This window comes from Toxorhynchites rutilus, chromosome 3, assembly GCF_029784135.1.
Source record: "Toxorhynchites rutilus septentrionalis strain SRP chromosome 3, ASM2978413v1, whole genome shotgun sequence".
Lineage (NCBI taxonomy): Eukaryota > Metazoa > Arthropoda > Insecta > Diptera > Culicidae > Toxorhynchites > Toxorhynchites rutilus.
In genome coordinates, this window is record NC_073746.1 from 53,392,289 (window position 1) to 53,412,150 (window position 19,862).

Here is a 19,862-nt window from a genome sequence, read left to right on the forward strand (position 1 = left end):
CTATACCGCACTCCTGTGTGCTTATACTAGATTTATATGGATATAGATAGAGAAAGACGTTATTCGACATAAGGAAGGAAAGGATATATTTTTTGGGAATAAAAACTTAAAATGTCGAAAAATAAAAAAAAACTGAAAATTAAAAAAACTGGAGATTTTTTGCCTTTGGCTGTTTCGCTGGCATGCTAAAAAAAAACTGGCAATATACAGAAAAACCTGGAAGGTTGGCAACTTTGATCCAAGCTCAAATTCATACTAAGGATCATAAAAATACGTGGATTGTTCTGTACATCTTCGTTGTGATACGAAAGATAGTTCGTGCAGTGCACTTAATGCTTGGATCTCAGTATCGATAATTCAAAAACTATCTAAATGGTCCTGTATAGATTTTTTCTACATTGCTCTGTTGCTCGAGAATAATGACTTTCAACCCCAATTTAACAATTTACCAATCAACCAATAAACAAAAAAGCGAAAATGTTGCTATTCTTCGAGTTATTTTGTTTTTCGTTTTGTCAATTTTGTTTTCCTTATAAATATATTCAAAAAGTCCTAGTTCAGATAGTTTTTCATCAACACGAATGCCAGAAGTGCAACGAAGTACTTCTGAATCATTTACTGCTGTTTTTGCATCAAAAACACCGTGATAATTGGGTAATTTGGCATCAATTCATAGAATTTAGGAAGCCATAGCATGGTTTTATGAATAGGTGCTCCAGATTCTGGGCTGGTCAGCTTGTTTACCAGATCAAAACCATATCAAGAACTTATAAGGGTTGATCGTACGAATAGTAGTGGTAGCTTACAAGCAGTATAAGTGATTTGAAAAGCTTAAATGGGCATTACCCTTGCTTAGAACTACAACTACAACATGGCGTAGCTTGGTCGAAACCACTCCGAATAGATTATTTGAATTTATTGTGAACTAAAGGTGACCTTACGAATTAGAAGCTTATTGTAATTCATGTGAAATTGACGTTAATTTTATAAAGTAGTGAGAGTTTTCCATCTGGTTCTATAGTTAGGAAACACTGGAATTTTAGTTTTTTGAATGTTTCGCACCTGAACACAACAATAAAGTTTAACCCAATTAGGCCAAGCGTTCGAAAAATCGAACAGCAACTTTGATAATTTTTCATGTCTTTGGAAAGCAATCATATCATCATATGGAAAATGATCAGTACGTGTAACGAGGATTCTAATGAGATTGCTGGTGTGAATATTCTTCCGCCGGACCGAATAATCCCTTTTTTCGCATAATTTTGGTACTTTGGTTTGATTTTTCGAGAAATGGATAATTGGGAAGAAATGATTCTTAAGCATAGACATTATTCCAAGTCCAACAATAAAAATAACAGCATATGCTTTCGTTTGAAAGTAAAAAACCTGCCAGTAAAAAATTAAAATTACATGAAAAAAGAAATGTCACATCTCCCCTTAGGAGGATTAATTTCAAGTTTATACTTAGAGACCTCCATCCTCCTGTGCTTGTTCGTCCCAGAATGTAAAATTGATGCATTTATGAATATCGTATATTTTCTGATTAAAATGATTTTCAGTTCGCGGTATGTTTGTACTTGTAAATAAAAATTGCGGGTTTCGGCCAATGTTCGATTTTTCAAACGGTCATTTCCCGGAAAATGAAAGATGGGAAAAAAATAATTCTTGAACATTGGGGTTCTTCAGCGTCAATAATCTAAATTACACCAATGGCTTTCGTCGAAAAAATATGTTTTACAGCTTGGTTTGATTGGCCTGTCTTATAAATGAAGATAGTTATTGTATTCTACACTATATACTTCAATTCAACCGACTTCTTACATATCTCCGGAAACTCAGAAAAATGGAGTGGTTCTATAGATATGGAACGCAGTGTATTCCTTTTCCCAATCTCATTGAGCGAAAATGAATCATTGGCACAGAATGTGATAATTGCGTTTGACTCTCACTAAATTTAACTCTGACTCTTCCACCAAATATAGCTCTTATTTGTGGTCACAAATTTTAGTCTGGGTAAATGTAAATCCAATAACTCCAACAAGTATGGAAGCGTGGTTATAGAAACCATCCAATTTTGCTCAATGCAAATATGATTTGTTTTACAGAAATCAATGCTTCCCTAGGCAGACTCAAGTGACTCTCAACAGGGCCTACTTTGTTCCTACTTTGTCCCCAAAACCGCTTGTACCACTCATTCTCAAGAAATTTTATTATCCTCATTGCCTTTCATCACTGACCTAGGGTAAATGATCTTGGTTTGTCCAATTTGGGGTGTTTTTACGCAACTAGTAAATGCAAATCGATCTTTCTTCATGAAAATCACACATAATCGATACGAGTTTGGGTTTTTTGAAAAGCCCCAAGTCTCTAGTTGCTAATACTACCATAAGGTGTTGAAATTATTCAAATTTTTATGTTTTTTAACGATTTTCCTTAAAGAAGAATTATGATCATGGTTTGACCACCTCTGATCATGGTTTGCCCAAAAAAATGATCATGGTTTGTCCGGTTTTAGAAATCTCCATTTTTGAATGAAAACATTCGAATTCACAATTAGATGTTGCATTTATCATTGCTTGAGTTTACTGTCATCATATTGATTCATTCATAATTTAGGCTTTCTTCAGAATATTGCCTTTTCTTGGGCATTTTAGAAGTGTTCACCTCAGCACAATCAACACAGAAAAGCCATACTTCTGCTATGAGCGAAGCACACCATAAACAAACATAAACAAACTGCAGCGCGCAAAGCGGTTGCCGTAGAAATAATGTGGACAAAACAACATTATTGAATTGGACAACTCATGATCAGAATTGAGTTCATCAAAATGCGTTAATTTAATGGTTTAGCTATGTAATTTATAAGTGTTGTAATCCAGAAAAGGTCTGAATACGTGCCAAATAATCATCTGGTGATCGATTAAAAGTTAGCTCGAATGAGGGGCGCATTGACACAAATAGAAGGTGTATTTTATAATCCTTTAAAACATGTGATTTCGTAAAAATATAGTATCAAACTACTATAAATCATGTAAAAGGCAATTTCATTTATATGTTTCGAAACATTCGAAGGCCTTATTTGACACAGGAGCGCTGAATTAGAGCATTCAAAAAAGTGGGCAAACCATGATCATATTTTCGACTGGACAAACCAAGATCATTTACCCTATAATACCAAAGAAACGACTGCTCGAGGAGAAGAATTTCTTTTCATGTTACATCGCCAAAGAAAACGCAGGGTAGGGTTCGCTTGTTCAATTTTTTTTTTTCTTCTGTCATTTTTATTGTTTTTCGTTTTAGTGTTGATCCTTTGATTCTTCTTATCATCATCCCAAAATGATATCATCCGATCAGTTCCAGTCCTGGTACTGATTTAAAGCTATTTTTATCCGAAAGTCGATCGGCAGGCCAGCATTGTGGAGAGCAGTGACTGTGCCAATAGTCTGCCGGATGGTCACCTGTGAAGACATAGAGAAGAGCATTGTACCGACCGTAAGACAGAATATTGTTGAAAATTGACGAAATAAAGGAGCAGTCGGTTCGATCCTATTTATGAAAGGGGGTTGCAATAGCAAAATCTTGATGCGTAATGAAAGTGTGATATATTTTTGTAGTTTGAGTAGTTTGAGGATTGTAATCGGCACACACACACAATAAAGCTTCCGCCCGCCTAATAAAGGGCGAACACGAAATTATTGCGACACCGAAAATGTCATGCCAATTTTCTTATAATGATTGAAATCAAACCAAAATTTTAGGGCGAGTTTTAGCCGTCGATTGTTGTCGCTCATCGCGGCTTGGGAAGTTCTGTACCTTGTATGTATGTAGTCCAGCTCTCTTCTTTGCATAATGGATGTAGCTCTGCGACATGGCGATCTTTTTAGCCATTCACGGCTTGAGACGTTGGGATTTGCTTTAATCATCCGCTTCACCTTTCCCTCCGTCTTTTTGTTCTCCGGTCGCGGTTTTCTTCCTGCTCCTTTGCCGTGGTCCTACGTCAACCGCTCCTGGAACCGCTTCAACACTCTGGAGACGGTTGAATGGTGAATGTTCATCATTTTTCCCAACTGGCGGTGCGACAGGCCTGGAAATTCCAGGTGTTTGGAAAGAATTTGTTCTCTCGACTCGCATTGGTTCACCTCCATTTTCGTTGAATCGAAAAACACGACTTCGAGTTTGACAGCATGTAGACAATACACATCAATGAGAAAGTGTGCAAAATTTGGTTGATTTTTACCCAATGGTGAAAAAGTTATGCCCTGTTGAATGTGTCGCAATAATTTCGTGTTCGCCCTTTAGCATCCAAACAATACACACAAGTTTAAATGTACCCTCTGCGATATCACATTCTCTTATAAACATCTCCATTAGGATGCTACCAAGAGTCAATACTTACCGTTCAGCAAATTGACGATAAACGGGTAAGCCCGGGTGGATGGTTTCACCCGCTATATCCGGCGTGGTATATCCCTTCTGCGTTATCATCGAGACCGCACCTCATCGTTATATTCTGCGCCAAATCCGAGCATGAAAACAAAGAGAGAGAGAGAAAAGTTTGTCAGTATGAAAGTGATACTTTTAAGAGTGAAAAAGCAGTCACTCAAACCGTTAACCGTTAAGATTACGTGCAGATGCGCTGAAACACCTTTGCCCTAGATCAAACGTGTGATGATACCAAAGGTTGACATAAAAAATGACTTTCGATTCTTTGTCGTTTCTTCCGATACGTTTCACGAATGCTCCCTTTCATTTGGTTGAATTTATTTTTTCTATGTTAGTTCCATTACGTTCGATAAGTAAATAAAAATGTTCGAGTTAAACTGTTCCTGTTTGAACCAATGAACTGTAATTATATATTTATTTGGCATTGTTTGGGGCTTCCATCGCTTCATAAAAAATACAAAAACTTTTTTATCCTGCAGAATGATTCCTCACTAACTATGAACACGTGTCGGGGTAATCACAAGTTCCATGAATAAAACTCGGCCTAAGCATTCGGAAAAACCAAAGTATAGGAATTTTTTTTTACAGGAACAAACATGTAAAGTTTCACAACGCAAAAGTATGCACGGTTCGTGGTAGAGTGGAGCAGCAGAGATGCGCACCAAACGAATTCTTCGGATTTGTTCTGTGACTTGATGAACAAAGCAATGAGCTTCGCTTTTTCGCTTCTGTAATCCATCATACGGTTCTTTGGTTGCTGATTGTGGAAATGTTCTTCTTTGCAATGGTTCTTCGAATGTACAAACTTTAGAGATGGGAGATCAAATATCTCGCCAAATCGTTGAAGCCTGCGGCGAACGAATGTTTTGAGCATTGTGCCCTCTAGAGGCCAAGAGAACTTGTTAAATGGTATTTGCGAACGCGACACGCAAGTGCGGATGAAAGATTTATTCAATGTCGGAAGCGCTGACTATACACCTGAAAGAAGTCGGACAATTATGTGCGATACAGCTTCTTATCGCATTCGATGATGCTCGTTTATTCGATGAAGCTTCATCAAGATAAACCATCTTGCGAATTTGCGGTAATCCTACCAACGGTAACCAGTGGCAAAGAGGATGAGACAAAGTAAGCTGAGCAACTTTCATCATGGTTTTACTTAATGAACATCTAATTAAATATTTTCCAGCCACCCGGAAGTACTCTCCTCAAGCGCAAACTATAGTTTAATCCTCGAATGACCCGTCTGCAATAAATGTTTATTGGCGCTGTTCTTTCTCACGTTATCGGGAAAGGTGGGCTGCACACTTGATGGGATCACATTGAGTTAATGGCAATGCCAGTAACCATCAGGTGATTAAATGAAACGTGACTTCTTATTTGCGCGTTTGATTGTGAATCTCTTTTTGTCACCCGGGTTTCAGGCTCCGACGTGTCTTTTGTACCGTTTGCTAGAATTTTCGGCACATGTGCACGCTTTAGCTCATGGCTTAACTTACAATAATGACGATCAAGAAGTTGACTTCGTGCGAAGCTTATATCCTTTTCTAGTCATTTGCTCATCTACGGAATAGAATTGTTATGATCCAACATCGTTTTTTTAATACATTGCAACTGAATTATTAGACGTCCAGCAGTTAACTTAAAAATTTCCAGTTTACAAAAATGTTGAACTGCTCCGAATTGTGCAGCAGTCATTTCACGCCTGGTCACAATTTCTTCATACCGATTATGGTTCTTCAATAAGTGTTGGAATTAGGGGAGCTAGGGCCACGATTTCTGCTAGGACCGCGTCCTAACGACGATAAGTCATTCTGTTGATCAGTTCCAATCAACACGAACACGATCATCAGAATTGATTGGCGTGAAATGAAAGCATCAAACGCAATGTTAGTGACCACTATTTCAGATCCAACGCTAGCGGTCTCGATACAATTTTGCATCCACACATGAGCCTCAATTGAAAAAGTCAATTGTATCGGTATTGACCGATATATTACCATCAACACCATTGAGTGACAAATAACCCAATTTGTTTATTCCACAAAACAGCTTGAAACTTATTTTGGGGTAACCATTATGGAGTTGAACGCGAATTACTACACACAACAACATAAAAATTAAATTGAGTATTGCAATACGGTGGACCAAACTTTACTGATCTGGGCGATAAAGCACACTCTCTGCTACAGGACATCGACCCACTGTGCGGGGGAGACAGTCTCCAGATAAACGCACAGGATAAGTGAACCTGCAAATACATATATAACTTTACCGCTGGCTGGCCACATCATGAAACGAGTGGCTGGACAATAATTCTCTATTTAGCGCTGATTCGTGGCGAATAAATGGCTCTTCGTGTATCCTAACAACTTCTCCCATAAGAAACCCTGTGGCTTCTCGAACACCATCACCACTACCCCTCCTGGGAAGGACGAAGCTTATGGTGTGGTGGTGATGTACGAAGGACGACAAATTTTCGACTTCTGCTCATTACACGCCGGAACCCCGCAAATAAAAATCAAGATTTATGTGGTTGGGTTGAAAGTTTGCTTTTTTTATTAACTCTCCTCTCATTTCCGTTGCACTGACCAACCGGAGATGGAATGAACAAATGTAATGACATTGCGCTCGCCATCTCTGCCATAACCCCACAAGAACGGCCTCGTTAAAAAGTAGTTAAAGTATCTTTCTCATTTAAAAGTTTGCTTCCGTTGAAAGCTCTCCTCGACCACCCGGAGCCAGCAACAGAGATTGTCCCTAAACGGAAATGTCACTCGCAATAACGGCTCAACGTGTTTGCGTAACGAGTGTTCAAGGCCCCAAAATTGCTTTTTCGTAGAACATTTTCAAATGACAATTTAATTGTCATGCTCCACGTTGCCCACGCGGGGACTTTGTTCGAGCGGAATCGTTCTGAAAAAACTTCCCTGCCCGTACAAAAGTTTCTGGTTGTTCATTCCGATGCCAGAATAGAAAAGTATGGTCCGGGTTTAATGTCTAAATGTGCCAAATTCCAACTAATAGCTAGCAAATCCTTTGAAACTTTCCCCAGGTTAGTACTTAGGATTGTGCTTGTATTTAGGTTAGTACTGGGATTGAAAAATTACTTTGGTCCTTCGGGTTTATTCGGAAAATTTTCTTGGAAAGGTCATAAACATGAAAAATCAAACGATCCTTAGGACCTTTAGAAACAGAGGAAGAAGTTATTACAAAATTAGAAAGTGTTACACAATCAAATTTTAAATTCCATCAAACCGTGTGATTGCCGATTGATAACAGATTGAATAATTCCAAAGTCAGTATGTTTTGGAAATATCGAAATCTTGGAACACTGTATCTCGTAGAAACGCTCTAGATCATGCATTTATTGAGAATAAAAACTTTCACGTTAGTTCTGAATAGATATCTCCACAAAAAGAAATTTCATTGGAAGGAGTTGTCATTATAAACTTTTTCCATCCAAAGTGTTTAGTATGTCTTTTTACATTTCATTTTTAATTTTACATTTTTTACATTTTATTTTTCTTTTACATGACTTACTTTTAACATTTTTTTACAGTGAGAATATAGCTTCTCACTTGTCCAAGTTTCGTAGCGGATCCACAATACAACTTACTATACAACTTAAACATTAGTTCTGAATAGAGACCCACGCAATACAAATTTCATTGGAAGAAGCCCACCTTATTATTAACCTTATTAATTAATTATGAAATATCCAATCATCAATCAAATACAATGTTCGATCAATAAGAGATTGGCCAAGACAGAAAAATGCTTATTATGCTTCCAAGCGAACATAATCAGTTTCTCGGAAAAGGAAATATATAACTGACTAGTTTCACATAAAACTCGGAAGATAGCTAAATTTGTTTCGATTGGAGGGCTATTGCTGTCAGCTGCGCGCATCAAGCCACTTAATAAAAATAGTGCTTTGTAATCGAAAAGAAAAATAAGGAATAAGGAAGAACGGGAAAAATGTGATTCTTTTCTGCCTAAAAAACACCAAATAGGAGGCTTACACTTTACACAGTGGTCAGAGCACACGCCAGGGAGTTTTAGGACAATGTTCTAATGAAGTACCAGGGATGTTTACTCAATAATTATACGTAAAGATTGGTTTTGGTCAGTTTCCCGAGCTAAAATCTTGCCTGGTTACAACATAAAGTTATATTTTTTAAAGTTAGTTCAATATGATAAATTGCAAGGAAAGAAATACCTCCGTTTAGCTTTGAAAAATGATATCTCAAAAACGAAAAAATAGCATCTCTGAAGTCGAGATATGTTATGTAAAAAATCCTCAGCTTTCCAGGAAAAAAATATGGCGCACTCTATCTTTAACCGAGAAAACTATGAAAAACTGACACAATCAATAATTACAAAAACGAAAATCTTTTTTTTTTCTGAAAAGTATTTTTTTTCAAAGAAAACTAACTCACAATCAGTTCAGTTTGATATGTCAATCAACTGAATCGGTCCAGTAATTCAGAAGCTATGAAATTTTGTAATGGAAAAAAAGATGAAAACATTGTTTTTTTCGAATCATCGGTTAACATTGGAAAATCATATCTTAAAAACGAAACAAATAGCATCTCTGATATCAAAATGTGTTATGTAAAAAATCCTCAGCTTTCATGAAAAGTATAAAAATATATAGCACCCTCTAGTTCAAAGCCATGAAAACAACAAAAAAACAACTAATATCAATAATTACGAAAATAAAATCAATTTTTTTTTCTGGCTCAATATTTTTTAATAAAAGGCTAGCTGCAATTCAAAGGCTATTGGCGTCAATTAGATATGTCGATCATCTAAAACGGTTCAGTGGTTCAAAAGTTATGAATTTAAAAAAAAAGTCATTTTTGGGAAAAGAGGAAATAATTGATTTTCCGCACCACCCTAAAATGGAAATGGTCACCCTAACGAAAAAATTTAAAAAAAAATACGGATGTGGTGTTTTGTGAAAAAAAACAAAATTACCACTTTTCACGAAAACATCGGTTTGGCATGGAATAGCTGTATATTAATTATTCCCCCTCGAAATTCAGCCAGTTTCTTATAAATAACAATATTCTTTGAGGAATTGTGAAAAATTGAACATTGACAAAATTTCGCTAGACTCAACATTTATGTCTATACCCCGTACTTCAGTTGTACATTAACAATGTGGCTATTTCTAGGCATGGAGATGGGCATTTTTTTAAATTTATGAAATCTCAATACTTTGGGAAATCGTAATCATCTATAAAAGTATCATTAAAAATGTAATCTAAATGCGATTCTGCATGACTAAATATAAAGTTATATCCTAGGACTAACCGTTCTCGTGATATAACCAATTTTATATGAAAATGAAATATCATAAAATGCATACTGCCACTGGACATTACGACTAAGGTTCCGACATCGCATAGGGATTTCACTATGAAAAATGATTCTATCTCGTCAGTTAACAGATAGTCCCAGGATGAAACGTTAAAAAATATCGAAGGGGGAGTGTTTTGAGATGTCAAAGTTTCTAATACTAAATTCAATATTTGAGTAAGATTTCTTAACATTTTGAATGCACTAAATGTTATTTTTACTGAATGGGTAATTAATTAATTAATCCAACAATTTTGTCAAACATCTGAAGAAGAGATCAATGCTTTTGAATACGCTCTTTAAAAAAAACAGTCGTGAAATCAATTGGTCACATGACAATGAAACTTGTGATTTTGTGTCGAATAGCGTCGTTTCAAAATTTGCTGTTTTTCGGCTGATTCATTTTCTCTTCAAATAATAAGTATAAAATTCAGTGAATATCAAGTATAGTGAATGTAAATATCAAATGCAATTAAACACATTAGCTTACACGAACTTGTTCACGCTTTTTTACTAGTCTAATTTTTCATTTTATACGAGTTTGTGCATGCTTTGAAAAGTGCAACAGTAATACATTCTACTAAAATATTAGTCATTCTTATAAAATGTTGGTTTACGTAACGCAATTTATATAGCATCTTGAAAGTTTCAAATAGGAACTTGTGTTAATCGATAGGGTTTAACTTTTAGAACTCGTCGACCCCCAAAATCTGTTTTCGTTTATGTCGACCCCTGGGAAACCGATATCGACCCCTTTGAGAATGCCTGGTATAGAAAAAACCGTCTTCGACAAAGTTGATTTTAGCTCGTTTTTTAAGTTGAATTAAGGTAACTATGGAAAAATGGGTTTTTTACTTTCCGAATTTATCATCTTTTTTTTCTTTTTTATCTGTATCATAGTGATTTTCAACACTTTTGGTTGCTTCGACATTTTTCCTCCATTTTTGAAAGAATGTCGAGAGTGAGAATTGAGCTCGTGACCTTTAGCGTCAGAGGTATGGATGTTACCGGCAGATCGCCTTCTCAATTATTAATTAAGGCAGTATTCTAGTCTAGAAATTTGAAAAAAAAATATTTTTTTTTCTTTATATTTCTGTAGTTTAGGCATTCAAAAATATACCCTAGAGAGGACTTATCGAAAAACCTAATATTTACCGAGTTAGAGCCTATTAAAGGGTGTGTCACATCAAATTGCATCACGGAAAAAACGGTGTAGAAATTCGCCCAGTAGACCGATCCTTTTGAAAATTTTAGATAGTAAAATAAAAACTATCAAACAACTTTTGGCATTTTTTTTTTATTCATACTTCGAGCCCAAGCCCGTATGCTCGCACCTTCCTCTTTACCCCGTCCATAAGGTTCTGTACAACGTCAGGTTGTAGTTTTTTTGAACAGAAATCCATTTTCTCTTGAAGTCCTCCTCCGATTTGACAACTTTTGGGTTCTTCCGGAGGGCCTGCTTCATAATCGCCCAATATTTCTCTATTGGGCGAAGCTCCGACGCGTTGGGCGGGTTCATTTCCTTTGGCACGAAAGTGACCCCGTTGGCTTCGTACCACTCCCACGTCCTTTGAATAGTGGCACGAAGCGAGATCCGGCCAGAAGATGGTCGGGCCCTCGTGCTGCTTCAATAGTGGTAGTAAGCGCTTCTGTAGGCACTCCTTAAGGTAAACCTGCCCGTTTACCGTGCCGGTCATCCCGAAGGGGGCGCTCCGCTTTCCACAAGAGCAGATCGCTTGCCACACCATGTACTTTTTGGCAAACTTGGATAGTTTCTGCTTGCGAATCTCCTCCGGAACGCTGAATTTGTCCTCTGCGGAGAAGAACAACAGGCCCGGCAGCTGACGAAAGTCCGCTTTGACGTAGGTTTCGTCGTCCATTACTAGGCAATGCGGCTCCGTCAGCATTTCGGTGTACAGCTTCCGGGCTCGCGTCTTCCCCACCATGTTTTGCCTTTCGTCGCGGTTAGGAGCCTTCTGAACCTTGTATGTACGCAGGCCCTCCCGCTGCTTGGTCCGCTGGACGAATGAACTTGACAAATTCAGCTTATTGGCGACATCCCGGACCGAACTTCTCGGATCACGTCTAAACTACTTAACTACGTGGTTGTGATATTTTTCACTGACGGAGCATCCATTTTTGCCGTTCTTCACCTTCCTGTCGATGGTTAGGTTCTCGAAGTATCGTTTTAGTACTCTGCTGACCGTGGATTGGACGATTCCCAGCATCTTACCGATGTCCCGATGTGACAACTCCAGATTTTCGAAATGAGTGCACAGGATTAATTCACGACGCTCTTTTTCGTTCGACGACATTTTTCCAAATTTACGAAAAATTGACAGTGAAGCATGGCCAACGTGATCTATACACTCTTATCTGATTATAAGCGAAAGCTGAAGATATAATTCCTAAACACTAAATTTCTACAGCGTTTTTTCCGTGATGCAATTTGATGTGACACACCCTTTAGGTGATGCGGTATTTAAGCTGGTACGCCCATAATAATGAACTTAAAACGCGCCTTTCTGGAACCTAGTTTTTTCGAACTGGCGTACACGAACGCTCAAGTTCTACTGAACTGATTCATGTCGAATTTATATGGATACAATCTGCAGGCATCTCTCTATCGCATAAACCTCTAAAAAAATAATATTTCTTTAATTTCACTATTTTGTTTTTCAAGCGGCCGCCATTTTATTAAAAAATATGTTTTTGACTTGTCCGAGGTTCATGCGATAGAGGCTTCTTTACTTATTTAGAATCTGTTCGATTTTTTTTTGTTTCAGATAACCAGAAAGGCTGGAATCGTGTACGCCATGGCACAACTTTTTTTTAAACCCTCTTACTTCATCAATTCTTAACTATTCTAATAATTAATATTTTTTTCTCCGCTCAATTTTTGTTCTATTGTTGAAAGATAGATGAAAAAATAATGATATAATGGATATTAGAAATATTGTTTGTTTTATTTTTACGGAGCTCAAAAAAACGTCCAAAATCGTGTCTCTACACTAGAGCATTACTTTCGAAGTTTACATACCATGATTCAGCGATAAATTAAAAGGTGGCATCGGTAATGAGAGCAATTTACAAAGCGATTTTAGAATAGATTTGTAATTAGATATACAGTGTTGTGCATTATACAGGGTGACGCATAAGTCACGTAACCGATTTGCACCAAAAAAATCGCATAAAAATTGTCTCACGATACCAAATCTTTATTCTCGAATAAAAAACGATACAAAGTCGACAACTGAACCGCATAGGAACCAACACCCTCGATAGTTGCGAGCGATCGTATTTTTTTTCTTTCAGTGAAATCGCGTCTAACTAGTTTAAGACATTTCTGTCATTAGGGACGCTCTGAACGCTTACATACATGATATTAAAATAACTTTGGGTAGAATCAAGTTAGGCTACGATTGATAGCACCTAATACCGCGAATGAGGACCATTTCATTGTACGACAACCGAAACGCCAAGCAAATCGATTTAAATACTGACAAACAAACGCAAAAATCGCACGTCAAACAATATCTATAATACAGACAAAAAAAATGAATAACAAATTAACGAAGCACAAAGTAACTGTTATTGATGAAGTTTGGATGAAACCTATAGAAACTAACGTTCGAGCAGTAATCAACTGATTAAATTTCAAAATCTAAGGCACAGTAAAAAAGATATCAATATTTTGAAATTGCTCATGGAAAATAAATATTCTCCCTTATTTCCTGAAATCGACAGCAACAGCGTTCGCGTATTTTTACAACCAATCACATTAACATGTCAGTAGTTATTACTGGATAATATAAATTGGACAGTCGCATTTCGCAGTTAACGCTCAAAAACAAAATGTATTTATTCATGAATATGGTCAATATCATAAACGAATCGGCATCAAATGAAAGTTCATTTCGGTCGAACTAATTTATTCGTTGACAACGTGACACTTTCTAAGTATCGAAAAACCTAACATAGAGCAAATCACGAGCTTACTTCAGAAAATTTTATTTCACCAATTCGCAAATTTTCATTAAAATTACGAAGAAGGATTCTCATACACCAGCAGTTTTGTCAGTGAACCTACTGCTACTTTCAAGAACCAATCATAACGAGATAGTTCTTTGGTTCAATCTAGGTGTAGGTTGATGTAACAACCGTGAACAGGTGATCCAGTTGATGGATTCACGAAACCAGAATTTAAAGAAAAAAAACAGAAAAAGAATGGATTAATCGAATGAAAAAAAATAGAAATTCGAAAACCCGATTTAATTACTTCCACGATAGAATTAACATTCACAGATCGATTGCCGGGATTTCGTACCCGGTAATTAAGTTTGGGCGTGTTCCCGACGAGAATCGCACAACCCTCGGTCAAATGGTGGATTGTCAAAATATCATGGACCAGCCCCGCTTCGACTGTGGTGTGTACGTACGAATTGCAGGAACCGAACCGACTAGGAGGAAAACCCTACAAGGAAGCATCGAATGTGGAATGGTAAGTAAAAATAATATCAAATGATTGATCTGATATTAATTACGACTTCCCCGCGATACCAGTTCTCCATTACTTTTTTTTTTGGACACACAGTATGACGACTTGTCCGTTGGAAAGTATGCTCTGCCTTGATTTATTATTTTCCCATTTCTGAGTCAATATTGACATATGAATCGAATGAATCTACCAAACTTCAATTAAGTTTGGATGGGAAGATGAAGTGGTGCATAATGAATTCAATTCCGAAACTGTGACAACAACGAGGAAGGCACAGATAGATTATTTGAAGTGATTAGTAATTGAACTAACCGTTTATTGAAAATATAATTTCTGCATCACAGACTTACTTGATGTTAAAAAAATCAATTAATCATCCATTAGCTTTCTAATTCCTAGATGTAATGAGGATGTATATACTAAAATTAGAAAAGTGAAAATAGTAGTGTTAGTGTACAAAGTACAGAATTTCGTCAAAAGTACAGATTGGTACAGATTTTTTCCGCGGTTGAAATTTCTTACATTTGAACAAAGCTACATTAAGCTACATGATTACTTTTACGCCGCAGTATCACTTTGTGCGGCAGCTTGGAACTTTTAATAAATGAAAGCATGCAATCTAGATTCAGAAAAACTATGTATAAGCATTATCCAACACACGAATGACGAATGAAATGTAAATGTGCAAACTAATGAGTATTTTTTATGCTAATAAAATGATTTTTTTCTACAACGAATATTTTCGATGGTACAGATTTTTTGAAGAAAAAGTACAGATGAGTGAGATTTTTAACCCCTCTGGTACAGATTAAAATGTGCAACACTGCTTGTGACACCTAGACATCTACAGTTGGAAAGTTTTATTTCCCTTCGTTTTTATCGTTTAAGACTCAAAACACAAAACAGCTACGTGTGTTTTCAGTACAATTCTATGAAACAACTCCAAGTTTTCTCAAATTTTTAATTTACAAACACCACAAAAGCATCAAGGAAGAAGTACTTATTTATTACACGGATTGACGTCTTTAAATTTTCATAGATAAGAGAATAATGCTCTGATTTTTAACGACCGATTGATTTTATAAAGAGTATTATTAAAGAAAGAGTTACTAAAACATTGATAATATACTCGTATTCCTTCGACAACAAACTTTCCACATTTAATATGCCTCTCCACACTAGAAGTAAGGGTATCATTTTAACGCAAACTCCCATATAAAAAAAAACGCTATGATTCGGAAACTTGGAAAATTTCATCCTATTCTAGTTTATAGGCATTGGTTCATCGACAAGGATGAGCGAAGCCAGGCGGAATTCTCCATATTTCATATCCTTCTCCAGCTAAAGTAACCATCCCAGCTAGTGTACATCATCATCTACTTTAAAATTCAAGCACCACACGGGTGCAATTTTCCCGCCTGTTCGCTAACATAAGATTCCCTAGATGTTAATTAAGAACCTGGATGTCAACAAGACCTGAAACAGGCAGATAAACGAGCTGCTGCCTTTACACATCGAGAGGTAACAGTTTGAGTGAAAAGTCACCCTGAGCTATTAATGAAGCTGCCAGAACCCGCTGGGCGAACTGATAACTATGAGCATAGTCTCGTGTAGTTTATTAGTTTCACTGTACGTATGGTGTACAGGAATTGAGTCGCTCGGCACCGTTCTGCACAGAGAAAATTAAGTGTTTCTAATTAAGAACATACACCTCGGCGTTCGAAGTTTTCGTCGGAGCATCGGAGGAGAAAGGGTGGATGGCTAATGGTCAGAGATCTTCATTGAGTACCCAAATGGATACACATCCACTGAACCTTCTCGTGAAGGGCTTGATTGGTATCAGGCCTGTTGCTCAGCATATTTGGCAATAACTCCATTATGCGATGAATGCGATGAAATGGATAATATTTTCCTTCATGACGTGTATAACGGAATATACAAATATTAATCCTTCGACAAAATACATATGAGTTGCCACACGCACAATTCGACGAACGAACGGCGCACAATTACTGCAGATAGCGTTACCGCAATCATCATTAACGATTTACCTGCACCGCCAACCGATTCAGCAGCTGCAACACCGTAGCAATTCATTCCCGTAATCACCCTTCCACCCCTAAATAAAACCGCTCTACTGTGGCACGATTTAAACTGTTACCTCACTGTTACCTCCGGATCCGCACACATAATTCCGCCGCAGAGGTTCGCAGCGAGCTGTCGTAAAACAACTGCACACCTCCGAATCCCAACCGCACCGCACCAGTTTTCTGCAAAACAATTTAGTATGCTCATTTCCGGTGGAAGTTTGTTTTCCACGAGTCCTATATTCCCGACCATGAACGTGAGTGTTTGTGTGTTCATATGAATCGAAGCGACTGATACCCTCCGGATTGGAAAGGCTCGGTAACAACAATAATTTCAGCGGCAAACGGGATGGGCACAGGGACTCGTATGCGAAAATGTACCGTGTTTTCCGCCCCTTCAGATTGGGACCAAAGAGGTATCCATTTCATTGAATGAGCGCCATATCCATTGCATTGAACGAGAGCGGAAGGGAAAATGACAGAAACAAGGTAAATTAAGGAAGACGTTATGTAGCTCAGAATGAAACTTGTATCATTTGGCACTGAATTGAGACGTTAGTGAAAGATGATATCAGCTGATGGTGCCAATTCCAATTTTGGGTTGTCGAAGATTACGTAGAATATACTTTAAAAAATTGAATTAAAAAAAAAAACAGGAAAACTCGGATTAGTTGAAATGTTAATCTGAGAGCCATGAAATTCTAGTATATTCGCAGGATTTCTCGCAATTCAACAGTATATTTAACTCGAGTAACATCGAGTAACATAAATTTATTTTTCACTTTTTTGAAGCACAGAGAACAGACAATTGCACTAAAACCAAAAGTGTGTTTTTATCTGTATTGGCTTTTATGTCTAGAATTGAGTTTTTCTTTAACTTCCATTCTTTCACGCCAAACCAGTCGACGATTTTTTGAAACTTGGTACATATGATGGAAACTACCTAAAACCACAATTTTCAGTGTCATAATACCAATTTTAATTAAGACATATTTTTTTAAAAAGGCGCATTTTGCATCATTGATCTTTTTTTCAAGAAATCGTAACTCAAAATCCAGGTGTCTGATCAAAATATAATATTTAACAGAGTTGTTGAAAAATAAATGAACTATTTATTTATATTTATATTTATATTTATTCATTTGCCAACAGATACAATGGTTATCCCAATGACATGAAAATTACGACACTACACATATTAATTAAAAACTCTACGGAAACAACTCTTATTTCTACAACGTGAAACATTAAAGTCAAACACATCGTAGTATCTGTTGAAGACACGGCACATCCTTCGCATGGGCTCGTTAAATCCATAATTTGTTCGCGAGGGATGGACGCATAAGAAAACGTGAGAGCGTAAATTACGGCGGCGGATGTTTATGTTAAGACAGCTTAACAGCGAAGTACAGTCGATGTTACCTTGAAGCAGGTCACCAATGAAGCATGCCATCGTGATGTTACGTCTCGCCTCAAATGATTCCAAGTGTATTAACATGCAACGACTTTTGTAGCTGGGCAAGTTGTGGACGTCATTCCAAGGAAGATGCCTCAGAGCGAAACGGATAAACTTTCGTTGGATTGCTTCGATGCGGTTCACCTCGTTTTGGTAGTATGGGCACCACACTACAGCCGAATATTCCAGTATTGGTCGAACCAAAGAACAGTACAAAGCCTTAAGGCAATATATATCCTTGAATTCTTTGGCGAAGCGGAACATGAACCCGAGTTGAGATGAAGCTTTCGACACCACGTAGGCGACGTGGTCCTTGAATGTAAGCTTGGAATCAAGTAGTAATCCAAGATCTTTGACCGTCGATTCCCGTTTCAAGCTTATCCCCGATAGAACATGTTGAATCAATGCACGTTGTCTACCGAATGAAATTATAGAGCATTTCGATGCATTGAGTGACATGCGGTTTAGTTGGCACCACTCGGCGAAAGCTTCTAATTGCAGCTGTAGAAAAACAGCATCGCTTGGTTTCCGTATCACGAGATACAACTTGAGGTCGTCGGCGTACGACGACTTGCGGCATTTCAGAATGTAGTTGACGTCATTCATATACAGCAGAAACAGGAATGGCCCTAGATGGCTGCCTTGAGGAACGCCAGATGTCACGGGGAAGGAAGGAGCAACATAGTCCGCAATTTTGACAGACATGCTTCGACCAGTCAAATAAGAAGAAAGTCAAGCAAGCAGGTCGTTCTGAACACCTAACCTGTCATACTTAGCCAAAGCAATGTCGTGATTCATTTTATCGAATGCTGCAGAGAGGTCTGTATATATAGCATCTACTTGATGGCCTTGCTCAATTTCACGGATGATGTAGGAAGTGAACTGTACTAAATTGGTAGTCGTTGAGCGCTTGGACATGAAACCATGCTGGTCCATCGAAATGCAGTGAGCGAAGTTTTGAACCAATTCTTCGAGAATAATTAGCTCGAGAAGTTTCGACGTAGCACTTAAAGCGGCTATTCCACGATAGTTCGATACAGTCCTTTTGCAACCCTTTTTGTGAATCGGAAAAACGTAAGATTCCTTCCAGCAGGATGGGAAATCACCCGACCTCAGGGAGAGATTGAAAGTATTGGCTAGAGGTGTTGCTAGAGCAATCAAGCAGCGTTTCAGGACCAAGGACGGAATACCATCAGGACCGGAACCCCTCGAACTTTTCAGTTGACTACCGGCTGAGATAACCATTTCTCTCGTAATAGTAAACGGACCACTTGAGAAGGATGAGAAAGGAACGTTGCGAGATGCAGCTGCTACGTCCTGGCTGTTTGTTCGTTCGTTACTGAAAACGCTGCTAAACTGTTTACGAAATAATTCTGCAATATCTGGAATGGTTGCAGCGATCACTACACTGTTAGTCATGGTTGAGGGGAGGCCTGTTTCCTTCCTTTGACTATTCACGTGTTGCCAGAACCTCTTAGGGTTGGATTTCAGACGACGTTGGAGCTGTCTTAGGTGCGCTTGATGTAGTTGATCGTTCAACCGCCTGTAGTACGAATTAGCCTTGGAATAACGCGTTTAAAAAATACTATTTACTATTTAAAAAATGAATATATTAAATGCACTCTGTTCATTCCTTTTCTTTTCTAAATTCACATCTTCATTTTGGTGTGATGCCACGGCACCACTGTACGTCAAACTTTGGGTTTTCGAATAAAAATGTACAAAAAATATCGAAGGAGAGGGTGTTTTAAGATATATAGTACAGCTGAGAAAGATTTTTTACCCCTCTGGTACAGATTCAAATGTGGCAACACTGGATATGATAGAAACATTATTTTCTAATGCTCATGATTTTATGATTTTTATACATACCCTAAACCTATGCCTATCTAGGTGCCTATTTCATCAAATTCCCTTCAAAAATTCTTTTCAAATTCAACAAGAAAATTGTTACCCATATCTAGGTGACGGGCGATGATCATGCTAATTTGACATGAAATTGCTTTACTTT

The 19,862-nt window shown here is 37.6% G+C and overlaps 1 long non-coding RNA gene across 1 annotated transcript in view; it reads right to left on the bottom strand.

Annotated features, from left to right (window-relative positions):
* Positions 1–3,265: 3,265 nt before the first annotated feature.
* LOC129777436 (uncharacterized) overlaps positions 3,266–19,862 on the bottom strand; it is a 45,328-nt gene continuing 28,731 nt past the window's right edge. The window contains exons 3-4 of the long non-coding RNA XR_008743242.1: positions 4,397–4,510; positions 3,266–3,458 (exon numbers count right to left, since the gene is read on the bottom strand). This is a non-coding gene — a long non-coding RNA (uncharacterized LOC129777436). The remainder of the gene's footprint in view (positions 3,459–4,396; positions 4,511–19,862) is intronic.